The following is a 21,438-nucleotide window of genomic DNA, read 5'->3' on the forward strand; positions in this document are numbered from 1 at the left end:
CACTTATTATTATTATTATTATTATTTTTATTTACTTACATTTAACTGTACATCAGGACCATGAGCTACAAAAGTTACAAACAGATCGGTTTGCCACTTTTAAGGTTGTAATACGACTATTTGTATTTGAAATCATATGGATTTAATATGTGTTTATGCTTATATCTTTGTTTGCAAAAGAAAAAAACTGAAAAGAGTCACTGACCAAAAAAGGACACGAAGAGTACTGAGAGTCGAGAGATAACCGAAGGGGACTTTTTGGATGAAGTCATGGGTAGTGTGAAGGTTATGTTTCACTTCTACTATCGGGATTGAAGAGGTATGTACCCGCCTCAACATCGAGCGGGGCGGGTCAACCCACAAGATATATACAAGACATTAGAAATCAAAGATATTATCAGGGCACAAAGCCAAAACTTATGCGCACAGCGCATATCGCATATGCTCAAGCATCACATGCTTGCACATATCACATATGCTCAAGCATCACATATGCTCACGCATCACATATGCTCGCGCGTATCACATGCTCACGCATCATATATGCTTATGCATATCACATCGTGCGTGGCGCATCCGCGCGCGGCGCATATCACATGCTCGCGCATCATACATGCCCACCCATATCAAAGTTGCGCATGGCGCAGCTGCGCGTGGGGCATCCGCGCGTGACGCGTATTACATGCTTGTGCGTATCACATCTGCGCATGAAATATCTGCGCGTGAGAATGAAGAGAAGACCTCGCGCATCCTCAGGATGGGCGCATATCACACATGCACATAATCAACCTCGTCCTTATCCAAATCAGGATTAGGGCAACCTTGATTGTGCACGTCAGACAACCTTCCAGAAGGCATCTTTTTAAGGAATAAGGATATGCTGATGTTGACAGCTGTTAAATGAAAGGTGGACAGCTCAGCATGACTCATGGGTTACCACGTGATTATAACCAATGAAAAAGCACCAGGTGTCTCCAAGGACACGTGGCGCAAATCGATTGGAGGAGGCCAACAAAACCCTAATTTGGCCTCAGCTAAATCAGTGGAAACCCTAGCACTATAAATACAGCATCAACTCCACAAGGAAACATATACAAAAACACAGTCACACAATCATACAGAGTAACATACAGTATTCAGCTATTAAGCAATACTCTCCAGATTCCCTTACTCTCACATTATTATCTTCTCCTACATATACTTATTCTCACGCCGGAGGGTTACCCCAAAGAGGACCCCTATGTCCCTTTCTGAGGGGTAAGTTAACGGCGCTGTTCATTTTGTAGGTGGAAGAACCCAGATCCAGAAAAACCATCGGTGAAGAATCGTAACCACACCCGAGGAAAGTAGATCTGCTACCAGTGAGTAGATCCACGTTTCTTCATTGGCGCCATCCGCATGACTCACTGAGTTCATGTGCAAATCCCAGCGCGAGGAGCCCACTTCTCGGCGCTTTCAGTATTTTTACAAGCCCAAGATCCAAGACAATTGGTTCTCTTTTATTCCTCGCAGTCAGAAGGTGAAGTGCTCCACTGTTTCATTCAAGAGCCTTCATGACTGGTATGTACCCGCCTCAACATCGAGCGGGGCGGGTCAACCCACAAGATATATACAAGACATTAGAAATCAAAGATATTATCAAGGCACAAAGCCAAAACTTATGCGCACAGCGCATATCGCATATGCTCAAGCATCACATGCTTGCACATATCACATATGCTCAAGCATCACATATGCTCACGCATCACATATGCTCGCGCGTATCACATGCTCACGCATCATATATGCTTATGCATATCACATGGTGCGTGGCGCATCCGCGCGCGGCGCATATCACATGCTCGCGCATCATACATGCCCACCCATATCAAAGTTGCGCATGGCGCAGCTGCGCGTGGGGCATCCGCGCGTGACGCGTATTACATGCTTGTGCGTATCACATCTGCGCATGAAATATCTGCGCGTGAGAATGAAGAGAAGACCTCGCGCATCCTCAGGATGGGCGCATATCACACATGCACATAATCAACCTCGTCCTTATCCAAATCAGGATTAGGGCAACCTTGATTGTGCACGTCAGACAACCTTCCAGAAGGCATCTTTTTAAGGAATAAGGATATGCATGCTCACGCATCATATATGCTTATGCATATCACATCGTGCGTGGCGCATCCGCGCGCGGCGCATATCACATGCTCGCGCATCATACATGCCCACCCATATCAAAGTTGCGCATGGCGCAGCTGCGCGTGGGGCATCCGCGCGTGACGCTTATTACATGCTTGTGCGTATCACATCTGCGCATGAAATATCTGCGCGTGAGAATGAAGAGAAGACCTCGCGCATCCTCAGGATGGGCGCATATCACACATGCACATAATCAACCTAGTCCTTATCCAAATCAGGATTAGGGCAACCTTGATTGTGCACGTCAGACAACCTTCCAGAAGGCATCTTTTTAAGGAATAAGGATATGCTGATGTTGACAGCTGTTAAATGAAAGGTGGACAGCTCAGCATGACTCATGGGTTACCACGTGATTATAACCAATGAAAAAGCACCAGGTGTCTCCAAGGACACGTGGCGCAAATCGATTGGAGGAGGCCAACAAAACCCTAATTTGGCCTCAGCTAAATCAGTGGAAACCCTAGCACTATAAATACAGCATCAACTCCACAAGGAAACATATACAAAAACACAGTCACACAATCATACAGAGTAACATACAGTATTCAGCTATTAAGCAATACTCTCCAGATTCCCTTACTCTCACATTATTATCTTCTCCTACATATACTTATTCTCACGCCGGAGGGTTACCCCAAAGAGGACCCCTATGTCCCTTTCTGAGGGGTAAGTTAACGGCGCTGTTCATTTTGTAGGTGGAAGAACCCAGATCCAGAAAAACCATCGGTGAAAAATCGTAACCACACCCGAGGAAAGTAGATCTGCTACCAGTGAGTAGATCCACGTTTCTTCATTGGCGCCATCCGCATGACTCACTGAGTTCATGTGCAAATCCCAGCGCGAGGAGCCCACTTCTCGGCGCTTTCAGTATTTTTACAAGCCCAAGATCCAAGACAATTGGTTCTCTTTTATTCCTCGCAGTCAGAAGGTGAAGTGCTCCACTGTTTCATTCAAGAGCCTTCATGACTGGTATGTACCCGCCTCAACATCGAGCGGGGCGGGTCAACCCACAAGATATATACAAGACATTAGAAATCAAAGATATTATCAAGGCACAAAGCCAAAACTTATGCGCACAGCGCATATCGCATATGCTCAAGCATCACATGCTTGCACATATCACATATGCTCAAGCATCACATATGCTCACGCATCACATATGCTCGCGCGTATCACATGCTCACGCATCATATATGCTTATGCATATCACATGGTGCGTGGCGCATCCGCGCGCGGCGCATATCACATGCTCGCGCATCATACATGCCCACCCATATCAAAGTTGCGCATGGCGCAGCTGCGCGTGGGGCATCCGCGCGTGACGCTTATTACATGCTTGTGCGTATCACATCTGCGCATGAAATATCTGCGCGTGAGAATGAAGAGAAGACCTCGCGCATCCTCAGGATGGGCGCATATCACACATGCACATAATCAACCTCGTCCTTATCCAAATCAGGATTAGGGCAACCTTGATTGTGCACGTCAGACAACCTTCCAGAAGGCATCTTTTTAAGGAATAAGGATATGCATGCTCACGCATCATATATGCTTATGCATATCACATCGTGCGTGGCGCATCCGCGCGCGGCGCATATCACATGCTCGCGCATCATACATGCCCACCCATATCAAAGTTGCGCATGGCGCAGCTGCGCGTGGGGCATCCGCGCGTGACGCTTATTACATGCTTGTGCGTATCACATCTGCGCATGAAATATCTGCGCGTGAGAATGAAGAGAAGACCTCGCGCATCCTCAGGATGGGCGCATATCACACATGCACATAATCAACCTCGTCCTTATCCAAATCAGGATTAGGGCAACCTTGATTGTGCACGTCAGACAACCTTCCAGAAGGCATCTTTTTAAGGAATAAGGATATGCTGATGTTGACAGCTGTTAAATGAAAGGTGGACAGCTCAGCATGACTCATGGGTTACCACGTGATTATAACCAATGAAAAAGCACCAGGTGTCTCCAAGGACACGTGGCGCAAATCGATTGGAGGAGGCCAACAAAACCCTAATTTGGCCTCAGCTAAATCAGTGGAAACCCTAGCACTATAAATACAGCATCAACTCCATAAGGAAACAGATACAAAAACACAGTCACACAATCATACAGAGTAACATACAGTATTCAGCTATTAAGCAATACTCTCCAGATTCCCTTACTCTCACATTATTATCTTCTCCTACATATACTTATTCTCACGCCGGAGGGTTACCCCAAAGAGGACCCCTCTGTCCCTTTCTGAGGGGTAAGTTAACGGCGCTGTTCATTTTGTAGGTGGAAGAACCCAGATCCAGAAAAACCATCGGTGAAGAATCGTAACCACACCCGAGGAAAGTAGATCTGCTACCAGTGAGTAGATCCACGTTTCTTCATTGGCGCCACCCGTGGGACCCACAAGATATATACAAGAACCTCTCAGACCAGTCATGAAGGCTCTTGAATGAAACAGTGGAGCACTTCACCTTCTGACTGCGAGGAATAAAAGAGAACCAATTGTCTTGGATCTTGGGCTTGTAAAACTACTGAAAGCGCCGAGGAGTGGGCTCCTCGCGCTGGGATTTGCACATGAACTCAAAGTGAGTCATGCGCACGAGTCCAAACGGATGGACTTGGGATATATGAATCCCATAGAACTTCAGCAGTGCACCCACAAACCTTGTCATCGGGAGGCGAAGGTTGCAGTGGGTGAAAAAATGGCTATATAGGGATATATAGCCGGCAGGCGGGTCCGCCGCCGTTTGCCCGGCCCCAGGCAACATGCAGCCAAACAGGGTGGGAAAGCCCTGAGAGGCGATAAGGCTGTCAAGATCAGCCTGCCTCAATTTGCAGGGGATTTCATTCCACCTCCTCACCACCTTGGTCCTCCTTACCTCCTCCGATGAGCCCTCAGCAGCCTTCTTCCCCTTGCCTTTCTTCTTCAACGTCAACATCACTACGGATTTAACGCGGCGTCTTCGGGAGACGATTGAGGTGATCGACGGGTTTGAGGAGTCCGAACTATCAGACATACAACTGTAAAATCGAACAAGGGAAACTTCTGAAGAACAGATATTTGGGAAGCAGAACAAAGATAATCAGAAGACAAAGAAAGAAAAGCTCAGAAGAATAAACAAGAAGATGAAGGATAAAAAAACTCTAAGGGCTGGCTTTTATAGGCCTAGGAGAGAGAAATTTTGGTGCTGAACGGACTTCACGCGCCCCCACTCGCAGGTCTTGGCCAATGCGAGCGTCACACGTGTCCCTGACACTGTGTGAGGACACATGAAAGGAAACTATACGGCTGCTGCCAGGTTTCACGCGCCCCCACTCGCAGGTGCAAACCAATGCGAGCGCGACACGTGTTCCAGACAGCTGTGCGAGGGGACATGAAAGACAACTGTAGCACCTCGAGCACACGAAACGTCTGACACGTTTCAGGCGCACGTCACCACCAACCAACCACGTGTCTGGACCCTTCGTTTCAACCAAATGGATAGAACTTCGCGCAACGATGGAAACAACCAAGAAAACGACAAAACCCCATTAAAAGACCAAATCAGTAAGTCTAATATCTATCTTACCGCACTCGCGCGAGATAAGACACACATTAGACTGGGGGGGCTTGAAGAGGTATGTACCCGCCTCAACATCGAGCGGGGCGGGTCAACCCACAAGATATATACAAGACATTAGAAATCAAAGATATTATCAAGGCACAAAGCCAAAACTTATGCGCACAGCGCATATCGCATATGCTCAAGCATCACATGCTTGCACATATCACATATGCTCAAGCATCACATATGCTCACGCATCACATATGCTCGCGCGTATCACATGCTCACGCATCATATATGCTTATGCATATCACATGGTGCGTGGCGCATCCGCGCGCGGCGCATATCACATGCTCGCGCATCATACATGCCCACCCATATCAAAGTTGCGCATGGCGCAGCTGCGCGTGGGGCATCCGCGCGTGACGCGTATTACATGCTTGTGCGTATCACATCTGCGCATGAAATATCTGCGCGTGAGAATGAAGAGAAGACCTCGCGCATCCTCAGGATGGGCGCATATCACACATGCACAAAATCAACCTCGTCCTTATCCAAATCAGGATTAGGGAAACCTTGATTGTGCACGTCAGACAACCTTCCAGAAGGCATCTTTTTAAGGAATAAGGATATGCTGATGTTGACAGCTGTTAAATGAAAGGTGGACAGCTCAGCATGACTCATGGGTTACCACGTGATTATAACCAATGAAAAAGCACCAGGTGTCTCCAAGGACACGTGGCGCAAATCGATTGGAGGAGGCCAACAAAACCCTAATTTGGCCTCAGCTAAATCAGTGGAAACCCTAGCACTATAAATACAGCATCAACTCCACAAGGAAACATATACAAAAACACAGTCACACAATCATACAGAGTAACATACAGTATTCAGCTATTAAGCAATACTCTCCAGATTCCCTTACTCTCACATTATTATCTTCTCCTACATATACTTATTCTCACGCCGGAGGGTTACCCCAAAGAGGACCCCTCTGTCCCTTTCTGAGGGGTAAGTTAACGGCGCTGTTCATTTTGTAGGTGGAAGAACCCAGATCCAGAAAAACCATCGGTGAAGAATCGTAACCACACCCGAGGAAAGTAGATCTGCGAACTGACCATAGTCAAGTTCTTCCTCCTCAATGGAGTCTTCTATCACGACGGTGTCAGGAGCAGATTCTTTCGCCGCGCCAGAGCCGCTGGCAGGGGCAACATCCCCCGCGCCACCATCATCGCCACCAGCCCTCTCGCATTCATCGAGCAACTTCTTTAGCGCGCCGAGGTCGGGCTGGTCAGCAAGCGCAGCTATCTGCAAATCATTAGAAAAGTATTGAGTACAAAACACTTGGAAAATTAATCAAGAAAAACTCATTAAGGTCAAGGTACCTGCACAAGGATGGGGATGGGAGTATTCATATACTTCTCCCCCACCGCGGCCATGTCCGCGCAGGTCGCGTCGCTCTTGTAAGGGTACTCGGATGGGTTCTTCTTCAACATACCATATTCATAGCCATCCGTAAACCCTTCAGCTCGACCCACCAAGCGCGCGGCAGCATTGCAGTCCATCACGAGGGCCTGAAACTCGGCAGAATATTTCATCGCCAAAGCGCAACGAGTCATGCCCTGTGACACCAGCCATTGGCGATCCTGCGCGAGGCCAGCAACAGACGTCTCGAGGGCAGGAACCTGGGAGTTTAATAACTCAACAGTTTCCTTGGTCTTTTTTAGCTCCTCTTTATCAGACGCTGTTGCCGCCAAAATTTTTTCTTTCTCCGCCTGCGCAGCATCAAGTGCTTCCTGGCTAGACGCTGCCGTCGCCAAGGCCTCATCTCTATCGACCTGCGCGGCCGCCAACTCCTTCTTCAGGCGCGCAACCTCACTCTCCAGTGATGATTTCTCAGTGATACTCTGGACGATAGCTTGGTCACGCGCCTCCGCCTCCAGTTCCAAGTCCCGCACTCTACGCTCGTACTTGGCAACTTCGGCCTCCGCCACCTGCTGCTTCTTCCGCGCAGCTTGGAGCTCATGCCCGCGCTTAATAAAGGCGGTGTTGGCACTTGCTCGGTTTTCGCTGAGCTCCGCCTGGAGTTTCTCAGCTCGTGCGCGAGCATCAGAAAGGTTCCAGGCAGCCACCTTAGCCTCTTGCTGGGCTTCCACAAGAGCATCGCGTACTTTAATATAATCACGATGAAGCTCTTGGGAGGCAGCAAAGAAAGCCGACCCAGCGAAAATGTGATCGTTGAGCAAGTCAGCGCGGGTGCGCCCCTCCTGATACCTCCTTTCAGTAGGAGGCACGGCATGAGCCCAGAAGTCCTCGCATACACCCATGGATTGGAAGGAACTGTCTTCGTTAATATTCCATCTCGGGCGGTAAACGTGGTCACCTTCCTGCAAAACACAAGAAATGTTCTAAGTCATAAAAACATACTTATATGGAAGTACGCGCAGCGGAGCAACAAATTAAAACATACCTGCGGGGATGAAGCAGAAAAGTCAGCGCCAGCCTCACCAGAAATATGTGCTGCGAAGTCTTGTGGCATCGCAGGGCTGGCACGGACTCCGAAGGAGTCTTCAGCTTGAGCTCCCTCATCCTCCTCATCTTCTTCAATCGGCCTCTTCTCCTGCGACCTGGAGGGCTCCAAACCAGTCTCGCGGAGAGGGCTGCGCGTAGGAGGAGGCGAGGGAGGTCTCGACGCCGCCAGTTCGGCGCACAATACGGCTTCCTGCTCCTTTGTAATCCCAATAAGGGGAGACTCAGCACTAGCAGGAGCAGGAGCAGAACCAGCGGCGCCGGCAACGGCGCCACGAGTGTCACCAGCAGCTTGTACGCCAGCTACAACTCCTATGAACAAATCAACAACAAAAAATGGTTTATGACTTGATCAAAACAAAAAATTCAGAAGACAAATGCGCAAACATACCTTGGCGCAATTCTGTTCGCGCGGCGAACATCGCCATAAAGTTCATTCTACCCTTTTCTGAGGGTAGAACAGGGGACTTCGAAGCAGCCCCCGGCGCAGCCTCAGCACCTTGTTGCGCCTGCGGCTGATCTGCTATCGTCGCCGGTCCTGCAAACATTCAAATGCGAAAAGATTTAATAATAATTCAATCAGAATCGCCCTCATTGAACCATTATGGGTAAGCAAAGTATACCTTTCGCAGGCGCGACACTGCTTCTCTCTTCAGCCGCGCGAAGGGAGGAGGTCACGCCACCATACCTCAAGTGGACAGGAGGTCTGCCCACTTTCACAGGCAGGGAAGCTAAAGAAACCTTGGTGGTAAACACTTGGGTTTCCTCAGGTCCCTTCGTTTGAGCATGGGGATGAGCGACAGGGGTGTCATCTTTCTTCTGTTTCTTACTGCCCCCTGCGCCAGATTTCCCCTTAGCTTTGCGCTTTAGTAGGGGCGCCTCCTCTTCCTCCTCCTCCTCTTCCGCGAGCTCCAGCTCGTAGTTTTCGAGCGCATCTGCAAATACAAGCAACAGAACTGTTAATAAACTTTGGTATTCTAAAGGAATAAGCATAAATGCGAAGGCTTACCAGGCGCGTCGCTATCAAAGTCAAATTCCAGATCCACAGGGATGAACATGTCATCGAAGCGATCTGGGAAACCAACCTCCCCAGCGCCAAGCGCGACGGAGCCACCCTCCACTTGATCATCATAAGCGGCGTGGATATAATCCTTGGTGACTGCACAAAAACAAGTCAAGTGATATCAGCAAAAAGAATTATGTTCGCGCAGAAAAAGAAATAAAGCAATGAAATAAACTTACACAACCCGTCGACTTGGATAACGGGCTCAAGCGCGCTGTCCGCCCACCTCTTGCTCATACCAACCCCCACCAGCGCCTCCTCACAAATGCTCTTGGCGGGGGATGGTTCAGTGGTCAGCTTATTAACCCAGGCGCCAGTTGGGTTCTTGAGGACACCCACATCCGCAGGCGCAGAAGAGATAGAGCGCATGGTCATACGGATGGGGATCACACCAGCCCTTATGTAAAAGAACCTCTCTGACCAGTCATGAAGGCTCTTGAATGAAACAGTGGAGCACTTCACCTTCTGACTGCGAGGAATAAAAGAGAACCAATTGTCTTGGATCTTGGGCTTGTAAAAATACTGAAAGCGCCGAGGAGTGGGCTCCTCGCGCTGGGATTTGCACATGAACTCAAAGTGAGTCATGCGCACGAGTCCAAACGGATGGACTTGGGATATATGAATCCCATAGAACTTCAGCAGTGCACCCACAAACCTTGTCATCGGGAGGCGAAGGTTGCAGTGGGTGAAAAAATGGCTATATAGGGATATATAGCCGGCAGGCGGGTCCGCCGCCGTTTGCCCGGCCCCAGGCAACATGCAGCCAAACAGGGTGGAAAAGCCCTGAGAGGCGATAAGGCTGTCAAGATCAGCCTGCCTCAATTTGCAGGGGATTTCATTCCACCTCCTCACCACCTTGGTCCTCCTTACCTCCTCCGATGAGCCCTCAGCAGCCTTCTTCCCCTTGCCTTTCTTCTTCAACGTCGACATCACTACGGATTTAACGCGGCGTCTTCGGGAGACGATTGAGGTGATCGACGGGTTTGAGGAGTCCGAACTATCAGACATACAACTGTAAAATCGAACAAGGGAAACTTCTGAAGAACAGATATTTGGGAAGCAGAACAAAGATAATCAGAAGACAAAGAAAGAAAAGCTCAGAAGAATAAACAAGAAGATGAAGGATAAAAAAACTCTAAGGGCTGGCTTTTATAGGCCTAGGAGAGAGAAATTTTGGTGCTGAACGGACTTCACGCGCCCCCACTCGCAGGTCTTGGCCAATGCGAGCGTCACACGTGTCCCTGACACTGTGTGAGGAGACATGAAAGGAAACTATACGGTTGCTGCCAGAGTTCACGCGCCCCCACTCGCAGGTGCAAACCAATGCGAGCGCGACACGTGTTCCAGACAGCTGTGCGAGGGGACATGAAAGACAACTGTAGCACCTCGAGCACACGAAACGTCTGACACGTTTCAGGCGCACGTCACCACCAACCAACCACGTGTCTGTACCCTTCGTTTCAACCAAACGGATAGAACTTCGCGCAACGATGGAAACAACCAAGAAAACGACAAAACCCCATTAAAAGACCAAATCAGAAAGTCTAATATCTATCTTACCGCGCTCGCGCGAGATAAGACACACATTAGACTGGGAGGGCTTGAAGAGGTATGTACTCGCCTCAACATCGAGCGGGGCGGGTCAACCCACAAGATATATACAAGACATTAGAAATCAAAGATATTATCAAGGCACAAAGCCAAAACTTATGCGCACAGCGCATATCGCATATGCTCAAGCATCACATGCTTGCACATATCACATATGCTCAAGCATCACATATGCTCACGCATCACATATGCTCGCGTGTATCACATGCTCACGCATCATATATGCTTATGCATATCACATCGTGCGTGGCGCATCCGCGCGCGGCGCATATCACATGCTCGCGCATCATACATGCCCACCTATATCAAAGTTGCGCATGGCGCAGCTGCGCGTGGGGCATCCGCTTGTGACGCGTATTACATGCTTGTGCGTATCACATCTGCGCATGAAATATCTGCGCGTGAGAATGAAGAGAAGACCTCGCGCATCCTCAGGATGGGCGCATATCACACATGCACATAATCAACCTCGTCCTTATCCAAATCAGGATTAGGGCAACCTTGATTGTGCACGTCAGACAACCTTCCAGAAGGCATCTTTTTAAGGAATAAGGATATGCTGATGTTGACAGCTGTTAAATGAAAGGTGGACAGCTCAGCATGACTCATGGGTTACCACGTGATTATAACCAATGAAAAAGCACCAGGTGTCTCCAAGGACACGTGGCGCAAATCGATTGGAGGAGGCCAACAAAACCCTAATTTGGCCTCAGCTAAATCAGTGGAAACCCTAGCACTATAAATACAGCATCAACTCCACAAGGAAACATATACAAAAACACAGTCACACAATCATACAGAGTAACATACAGTATTCAGCTATTAAGCAATACTCTCCAGATTCCCTTACTCTCACATTATTATCTTCTCCTACATATACTTATTCTCACGCCGGAGGGTTACCCCAAAGAGGACCCCTCTGTCCCTTTCTGAGGGGTAAGTTAACGGCGCTGTTCATTTTGTAGGTGGAAGAACCCAGATCCAGAAAAACCATCGGTGAAGAATCGTAACCACACCCGAGGAAAGTAGATCTGCTACCAGTGAGTAGATCCACGTTTCTTCAGGGATCGCTGCAAGTAAGTGTTTTTCTTATGTGATAAACTTACGCGTTTACAGTAATAAAAATTTCTACTTTATGTTTTCTTTCTTAATAACAATGTTGATTTCTATTGTAGGATAATGGACAAGCATTTGAAGTCTCTTGCAACGAAACATCTCTAAGTTCATTAAAATAGATGAGAAGAAAAAAGAATATGATGAAAGTAGACGTAGGACGGTTACTTCATTGGCGCCATCCGTGCATAAAAGCTAGAACTTATTCTTTTACAGTTTTTTCAAACTTCTGGAAAGATGGTTAATGTTACTCCGTTGCCAAGACCAACGAGTGACCAAGAAACCCCGGTAACCACAACCCCAGCTACTGTGGGGAACACCGGCGAGTACACAATATTTACGAACACTACCCCGGTTACCCAAGCCGGGGCAAGTGCAGTAAATTTTACGAACACTACCCCGGTTACCCAAGCCGGGGCAAGTCCAGTAAACAATCATCCCCTGGGATTCATTGATACCCATGTGGAAAGACAACAGACGAGGCTCCCCCACCAAACACTTGAACAAGTTAAAGCGTGGGCGGAAGCACGTCAGAGGGAATTCCAAGCTGAGTTGGATGAACGCTTGCGTTCACTCCAACAGGCTGACGAATTCGGAAGCACTCGACAACAGCTCAACATGAGCAGTGAGTGCGAGTACTCGGACGATGATCAGGAGGAATCCGACACCGACGCAAACCCTCGCCATAGGGCAAAAGGGAAGCGTAAGGAAACGGACTTTCAACCGAGAAGGAATTTCGGAAAAACCTTCAAACCAAGGAACGTGGGAGGAAACCCACGTGACTTCTCCAAAACCTTTAGACCAACTGCTGCAAATGCGGGAACGTCCAAGTTTGCAAGGGACATTGCGGAAGCAATCGCCCCTAGAAGTGCCAAACAGATGTCCAACATCGGCACTTATGATGGTATATCTGACCTAGACGATCATTTGAACAGATTCATAGCGGGGGCAACCGTCAGCAATTAGACGGAACCCACGTGGTGTTACATGTTCCAAATGACGCTTGTTGGGGCAGCCAGAGCGTGGTTCGACCGTCTACCCGTCCACCACATCTACGATTGGGCAGACTTCCAACAGAAGTTCAGCCAACACTTCAGTCAACAAAGAAAGTACACTGAAGAGCAACGGACGATCCTCAACTGCATCCGAGAGGAAGATGAATCTTTGCTAGACTTCATCACTCGCTTCAACTCAAAGAAGCTGAGTCTGGGCGCTATTAGCGAAGATCTTGTTCGCGCTGCTTTCATCCAGGGCGCGAAAGATCCAGAGCTCATCCGCACCTTAACGGGTAAAGACGGCATGCCATCCACATGGGATGCCATCATGACGGCGGCCAAGCGCTTTGCCGAAACGGAAAAGCAACTGGGTAGAGATCTTCCCCAGAGCACAAACCTCTACACCCAGAAAACAAGAGAAAACAACGTCCTTACCGCCCGACTAAACAAAAAGAGGAAGCTAGGTATTTGGCAGTCAAGGGTAAACTTTGACACCTCATCCGGCTCGCACCCTCGGTTAGGCGGAAAGGACAACATACAGTCGTCGAACCGGAACTCCAGATGGACGCCACTCACCAAAAGCGTCACCGAGATATTCGCCACTGAGAGGCTCCCATGGCTAGAGGCTCCAATTATCCGACAGCGTCCAAACGCTGATCAAAGCAAATTCTGTGATTTCCACAGGACAAGAGGCCACACCACCGAGTAATGCTTAGACTTGAAGGACATCGTCGAAGCATTTGTCAGAGATGGGACGCTCACGCACCTCGTGGCGTAATGAACGCTGAGCAGGCTAATGCGTGTAGAACCCCAGTTGGGGAAAACACGAATAAAACTGCAGCTTCAATGTTGGAGACTACATACTGCGTAAACAACGAGATTCCGAACCAAGTGCATATCAGCTCGAAAGGCTCGATGACACTCCCATCCCAAGAACATGGAAGGGAGCTCAATTACACAGGCTTCATGTAGATCAATTCCAAACTTGTAAAGAAAAGGCCCAGAGCCACTTCTAATGGAAATGATTCTCCTTATCACATTAACGCTGATGATCTTACATTTATACTTATGAACTTTCCACACTGATATGCCGGTATTCACCGCATATATAAGTGTAAAAAGGAGGTCATTACGTGTGGACGGCGGCAAAACCCGCATAAACACAAAAACGGCAAAAATTTCTAAGGAAAAGATGGGAAACACCTTCACGCAGGTCAGTTATGGGTAAAGTTTGGTCATCCCACTAAATGAAAGTGACGGTCCTACCCGCACAATCATGATAAAGGAAACTGAACGTTAACCTATTGACAACCGCTCGTCGAACGGTTAACTTATTCAAAACACTCATGCCGGTTTTCACAGCATAAATAAGTGGGGAAATAAGTCGTTGCGTGTGGACGGCGGCAAAACCCGCATAAGCACAAAAAACGATAAAAATTTCTAACAGATAAGGACAACCTTCACGCAGGTCAGTTATAGGTGACGTTCGGTCATCCCACTAAATGAAAGTGCCGGTCCTACCCGCACAATCATGATAGAGGAAACTGAACATTAACCTATTGACAACCGCCCGTCGAAAGGTTTAACTTATTCAAAACACTGATGCCGGTTTTCACCGCATAAATGTAAAAAGAAGTCGTTGCGTGTAAAAGGCGGCAAAACCCACATAAACACAAAACGGCAAACCTTCACGCAGGTCAGTTATAGGTAAAGATTGGTCATCCCACTAAATGAAAGTGACGGTCCTACCCGCACAATCATGATAGAGGAAACTGCACTAACCTATTGACTACCGCGCGTCGAACGGTTAACTTATTCAAAACACTTGGAAAATTGCTAAGTTAAACTAAAGTATGCACGAGCGAATCATATATTGTTTATGCGGCAAAACAAGTGCCAAATTAACCTATAATATGCATGAGCAAGTCATATAACGTTAATAAAGCAAGTCATCCAGTGAAAATGGCGGTTCTACCCGCACAAACATTTATATTTCATAAAAAATTCAAACATTACAAGAATGGCCGGGTATCTACCCGTCTACAGAAATATAAATCTATCCTAACGGTGGGAAGGGATCTCAAGGTTCAAACTTCAGGACCACTCCCTCTAAAACCACTTGTACCCACTCCATCAGTTGGCTGTGGCGGTTCAAGGAAAGTCTTGAGAATGGTTAGCACATCATCAGCAGCAGCAATTTCGTTCACCTTCTCCACCACCGGATGCGGGAAGGCAGCATACTGGTTCACTGCTTGGCATAGGCAACTTCAGTGTCCACGTTGTAAAGAGGGAAGTTGGAAGGCGGGATGCCCTTCTCAACAAACTCCAGACCAAGCAAGAACCCAGCCTTTTCCACATCCTCATGGGAAGCGTTGAGGGCTGCGCTCATGGCATCGTCGTAAGATGTGTCCGTGAAGATCCGATGCACAACCTACAAAACAAAAATACAAGTATCAAAACCTTTTCTAAGCACAAGAAAAGCGTAAAGATATTATGAAGCTACGCATACCTGCGACAACGCTTCTCGTAGAAGCCATTCCTTGGTAATCAGAGCTTCTTGGAGGGCAGCCTGAGCTAGGTCACGGGCGCGTTCGGCTTCATTCTTGTTAAGGTTGGCAAGCAACACTTCCTTAGCAGCAGCCTCTTCAACGCCCTTCAGCTTACGCTCAGTATGGTCAAGCATACCCCTCTGATCTAAGATCTCTTGAAGCTTCTTGGCGTCTTCCATAGCCAAAGCATCATGAGCCTGCTGAAGCCTCTCTAGTTTGGCTTTAAGCTCCTCATTTTCGGCGCGCAGAGGTTCAGCAACGGCTTCAGCCTTGGTGGCCCTCTCGCTTGCGTTCCGCGCAGTTTCCTTTGCCAACCGAAGCTGTTCGTTAACAGCTTGGGTAGCCTTGGAACGGGCCTCGAGCCGGGCCTGCACTTCAACCTCGAGGGCCTTGAAGGCCTTTTCCTTCTCCGCAGCAATTGCGGAAAGTCTCCTGTTCTCCTCCCGGATAGCCCGCGCCTGAGCCACTTCTTGGATACGCGCAGCCTTTAACTTGTCGTTTTCACGACAAAGCAACTCGACGCGCGGCTGCATTCAGGCAAGGAGAATCCGAAGCTCATTTGTCAGCCTACCCTCCTGGTAGCTAGACGTGGCTTCCCCCAACGCGCCACTTGGGGCCGCGTGACGCGCCCACTTGACGCAGTCCACAGCCGTCCGAAGGGTTGTTCCCCGGCGGATGTTCCACCGTGGAACATACACCTCATTCGAATCCGACACTGCAAAAACAAAAAGCAGTTAGGAAAAGATGATAAAAATATAAAAAGGCCAAAATAACCCTACGCACCTGTAGGGTCGACAACAGGCCGGTAGCCGCCGAACCCATCACCCGAACCTAACGGATATCCATCCAAGAGGTCAGGCAGATGGGAAGGAGGCAGAGATTGGCAAGAAGCCCCAAACATACCTGCTGAACCAGCCTGGGACGAGGTAGTCGCCGGTGCCGGAGGCACGGTTGAAGCCGCCGCGGTAGAGGCCATCGGTGGTGAACTCACCGGAGGTGAACTCACAACCGTGGCCGCCGCTGCGGAGCCTGCAGAAACACTCACCGCCGGCTCAGTGAAAGATTCCGTGAATATGGCACTGACAGCAGGCGGAGCTGACGTCACAGTTGGAACAGTTGCCTCAACGGGATGAGCAACTGAACCAATGCTGCAAACAGGCGCAGCCGCCTGGGTCATCGCCTCGGGTAGGTTGACCAAACCTACCGTCATGGGTCGAGAGACGCTCCTCCCCGCTCCACTCTGGAATGCGGTAGCATCCACGCCTGCATGAAGACAAGATATTAAAAAAAAATGGCGGAAAGAATTGCGGGTAAGATTAATTTACACTTACGAGTTTTCTTGAGCTTGAAGGTTCGAACAGGCGGGGACGAACCCGATGGAGCCGGCCTCTTCACGCAGGTCACAGTCGTTGTACTGGGCGGATCGGAGGTGACAGCTGTCTCAACCTCCGGGACAGTTGTCTCACCACCACCAGGGTTCCCCGCCACCTCCTCACTTTCGGTCCCCGAGTCAGACCGGTTCCCCTGATCGGCGGAGGCAACCTTCGCCTTGCCCTTCGCGCCAGCAGCTTTCTTCTTCCTCACGAAGAAGGACCATCTGCGGATTCCTCATCAAAAGATGACAAAATTAGAGAAACTCCAGCAGAGGTTTGAGCATGAAGAGGGCGAGGGTTAATGAAACCCTTACCTGGCAGCGTGGCGCTCAGAATTTCGTGGCCCGGCGGATAGACCTCCACGAACCTATCCGCCGTTTGCTCCAAGATGGGCAACTCGTTCTCGTCGAGAGCACGAGTACCCAGCCGAGCGGGACCACCGCTCTCACGCGGTTAGAGAAGCGACTGCAAATTGTTCCCCTCTGAAAATAAACAGGAATCAGTTAGAAGAAAAACCCTAAATCAGCAAAAAGATATGAAGCATACCGTAAGGGATAGAGTTCAAACCGTATTCGAGGACGATGGGAATCTGTGGCGCCTCTGCCCCAGCATCCTTCCATATCCGGCTCATCCCGAGCATCACCATCCCAGACTCCGCAAAGCGGTAAACCGTAGTCTGGATCCGGGAAATCTTGGTAAACCATTCCGCCTCCTGGTAGTTGGAGGCGTGAAGGTTCGGAAGTGCTCTCCCGTTTTTGAATGTCATCGCAATGGGGACGACACGGGCAGAGATGTAGAAGAACTCCCGCTTCCAAGACCGAAGACTGCGCTCGGTAGCACAGATCTTCAAACCCTTGATCCGAGTTATCAAGGTGTACCAGCCCTGGATGCACCTCCAGGAGTAGAAGGTCATCAGGCGGTCGACGCGGGGCTCAACGCCCAGAATGTGGCACACCCATTCAAAGTGGCGAACCTTTGCGATCGCCATCGGGTGCACCTCCGTCAAGTGTACACCGTGTTTCTCCAAAACACTGTACACAAACTTCGTCAATGGGAACCTCAGATTCCCATAGACGAAGAATGCAGCATACACCCCTATCTTACCCTTGGGGGCATCATACACCGTCTGGTGAGACTCAGGAAACTCAGGCTCGAAAGGCTCGAGCATGAACTTCTTGACGATGTACTGGTACAGGTCGACGGAAAGAGCACACTGGCACTCGCCAGCAGTAATCTTATCATCCTTATCAGACGCGGACATCGGATTCTCGGTGTATACTTCGGACTCCTCGGCAATAGCCTCAGGATCACGAATGGAAGACATTTTTTGGAGGATAGAAAGAAGAACGATTTCAGGAGAATGCTCGAAAAAAGTAGAGTATTCGCCGGAAATCGCTTAGAAGATGAAGTGAAACTGTGAATTGAGATGCATCCTCTCCTCCCTTTATATACTCAACGCAATGAATGCGATGAATTTAATGCGGGAGAGACAGAAAAACGCAGGTGCAATGAAACTATGACACGTGGAAAAAGCAAGCTGGCAACAGCTGTTAACAGGACGCAAGCCGTAAACTTCGCGGCCACGCGCCCGAAAACTCGCGCCCACGCGCCTGAAAAAACGTCTGGAATGACCATATACTGTCACGTCGCCATAACTTCATGCACGTCCTGAAACTGTCAGAAGAAACCGTCAGACCACGCTGACGTCCCTTCAACAGTTGGACTGTTCTTATCCTTTCACCAACTCTTCGAATTTCAAAAAGATTCAAAAAGATTCAAAAAGATTCAAAAGTAAGCGGGACCATACCCTTAACTTGGCAACCAAGTAACTATAAGACAGGTGCGGGTACAGTGTCAAGGCAAAACCCTTCACATACTTAGCACCTGCAGGGAATTGAAGCCAAGAATACCTCGACAACCAAGTAACTATAAGACGGGTGCGGGTACAGTATCAAGGCAAAACCCTTCACATACTTAGCACCCGCAGGGAATTGAAGCCAGGAATACCTTGGAAGTAACTATAAGACGAGTGCGAGTACATTGTTAAGGCGAAACCCTTCACATACTTAGCACTCCGCAGGGAATTGAAACCAAGAAGGATCTTCTGGGCCATGCTTGCGGAAAGGGATATAACATCCCCGCATAGCGGGAACGTTGAGAACTAGATTGTTGGAAGCTCCAAGATGGAATTGGTTGTTTAACATAATTGATCACTATGTTTAAAACTACCAAAACCCCGTGGAGAATCTACACAAGTGAAACTCAACGCTCCCGACTTGCGAGGAGGTTACACACCTACCCGCATCATACCCAAAGATCAAGCAGAACAGTGGGAAATTCTGCACGTGACATTAGGACTTCCGCGGGAAGAATCCCCATGGAAAACCTTAAAACTAAACCCTTTTCAAAACCCTTTGCTTAAGTCCAAAAGTTCACCTCACTTATTAACAATTCATGAGAAGAACATTGGATTGGGGGGACTTGAAGAGGTAGGTCCCAGCAGAGCCCAGTTGGACCCGCAAGACTCACCTTCAACAGGGACGTCTGCGCGTTTGGACCCGCAAGACTCACCTTAAACAGGGACGTCTGCGCAGGTGGACCCGCAAGACTCACCTCGAAGAGGGACGTCTGCGCAGTTGAACTCGCAAGACTCACCTCGAAGAGGGACGTCTACGCAATTGAACTCGCAAGACTCACCTTAGAGGGACGTCTGCGCAAAGACCAACTGGATCCGCAGGACCAACCATGCTCAGAGACGCGACGTCCTTACACGCAGTACGCAAGCTGTTCCCGCAGGAAAAGCCTCCCAATGGTCGACGTACTCCGCCTGTTCCCGCAGCTGCGGATACTAGCCATCAGGGAAGGCTACCCGCGCAGCAAGGCTACACGCACAAGGCACTAACTCAAATAATTCAGTAATGTCACCTGAAGAGGGAATGAGCAAGCCGGGAATACTCCCGCCCAAAGCCGGGAATTCTCCCGCCCGAATGAGCCAGTCCGTACGCTACTGGAGGACCTTTTGTACTATACCTGCCAAGGTATGGACAAAAGATCTGACCAAAGCTGCGACAGCTCACTGACAACAGTACGACGAGCAGCACGCTCTAGTACTTAAAGTCACTATCAGCCGCTGCCTACTCACCAACCCCTGTCGTGGCACGTGCATAGCCTGCAGTTGGTTGAAAAGGAATAGTACACAGCCGGCCATGTCACTATCAGCCGCTACCTACCCACCAAACACTAGCATGGCATGTGCGTAGCCCACAGTTGGTTGAAATGGAATACTATTCAGCCGGCTGTACCTGGTTGGAAACCTACCTTCGGCTATAAATACTCCAACACCTTGGAACGGTATCATTATCTTATATCTTCATATATTATCTGATATCTGCTCTAGCTATTTCTCTTAATATACACTTATATTCAAGAGCAATCTAGTCTGATTCTCACGCCGGAGGGTGGTCACAAGGAGGTACCCCCCCCCCCTTCTCAGTGACGAGCTTACGGTGTCTGTTTTGCAGGTCATCAGAAGAATAACCATCTTGCCGGACCTAACCCTCGTGGGAAACATCTATTTAACCCCCAGATTATCCGTAATCTGCCTGGGGTCGATTAGTGTTTCTTCACATCTCTAAGTTCATTAAAATAGATGAGAAGAAAAAAGAATATGATGAAAGTAGACGTAGGACGGTTAGGTTTTCTGCAAGTCATGTTTCCGACTCTGAGTGAACTTATGTATTGTGAACTCATGCAATTTGTTGAGATTTTGATTTACTGGATTTTATGGATACGAATAACGTTTTGTGATTTGTTTTAGTTACAGTTAGCTTTAGATTTTGAAATATATTTTATCAACAAGGTATGAATAATGAAATGAGACAAGCCTAATCTATCATAATTCATAACCATTCTGATGAATTATTTTTTTTTTGTTCAAATGTCATCTTTCTAATATGGATATTAAGTATAAACAACTGAACACAACGTGGCTGTAGTTTAGTGGTAAGAATTCCACGTTGTGGCCGTGGAGACCTGGGCTCGAATCCCAGCAGCCACACGTTATTTTTCTTTTTGACGCCTGCATTGTGGATTATCTATTGTTTCTGAAGATGGATTTGATTTTAGTATTTACTGAAACTTGAAGAAGTAGTAATATGCATGATCATATAGTTTATTTTAATCAACTTGGTGGTCATTTTTGTAAGGCAAACGAGGTTATGTACGATGAGGAACAAGTGTTATTTATGTTTTTGTATTCAACTACGTCGTTTGTGAAGACTATGTTCATTAGGAGAACCACTTCCACATATGAAGGCGTACTTGATAACGAGTGCAGCTCAACCTTTTTTTGGGAGAATACTAAATCAGGCCCTTATCGGTTAAAAATATATTATTTCTTTTTGCTTAGTTAGTATCCTAACATGTGGAATACGATGACACGCGTATTTTGTATACCATTTACTAA

General features: G+C 48.4%; 1 non-coding gene across 1 annotated transcript; it reads left to right on the forward strand.

Moving 5' to 3' along the window:
- Positions 1-20,958: 20,958 nt before the first annotated feature.
- On the forward strand, positions 20,959-21,030 carry TRNAH-GUG (transfer RNA histidin (anticodon GUG)). Its single transcript has one exon. It is a non-coding gene; the product is annotated as a tRNA-His (tRNA).
- Positions 21,031-21,438: the final 408 nt, after the last annotated feature.

This window comes from Bidens hawaiensis, unplaced genomic scaffold (genome assembly GCF_021521415.1).
Source record: "Bidens hawaiensis isolate Kalapana, Puna unplaced genomic scaffold, B.hawaiensis_p1.1 tig00028286_1, whole genome shotgun sequence".
Taxonomy (NCBI): Eukaryota; Viridiplantae; Streptophyta; class Magnoliopsida; order Asterales; family Asteraceae; genus Bidens; species Bidens hawaiensis.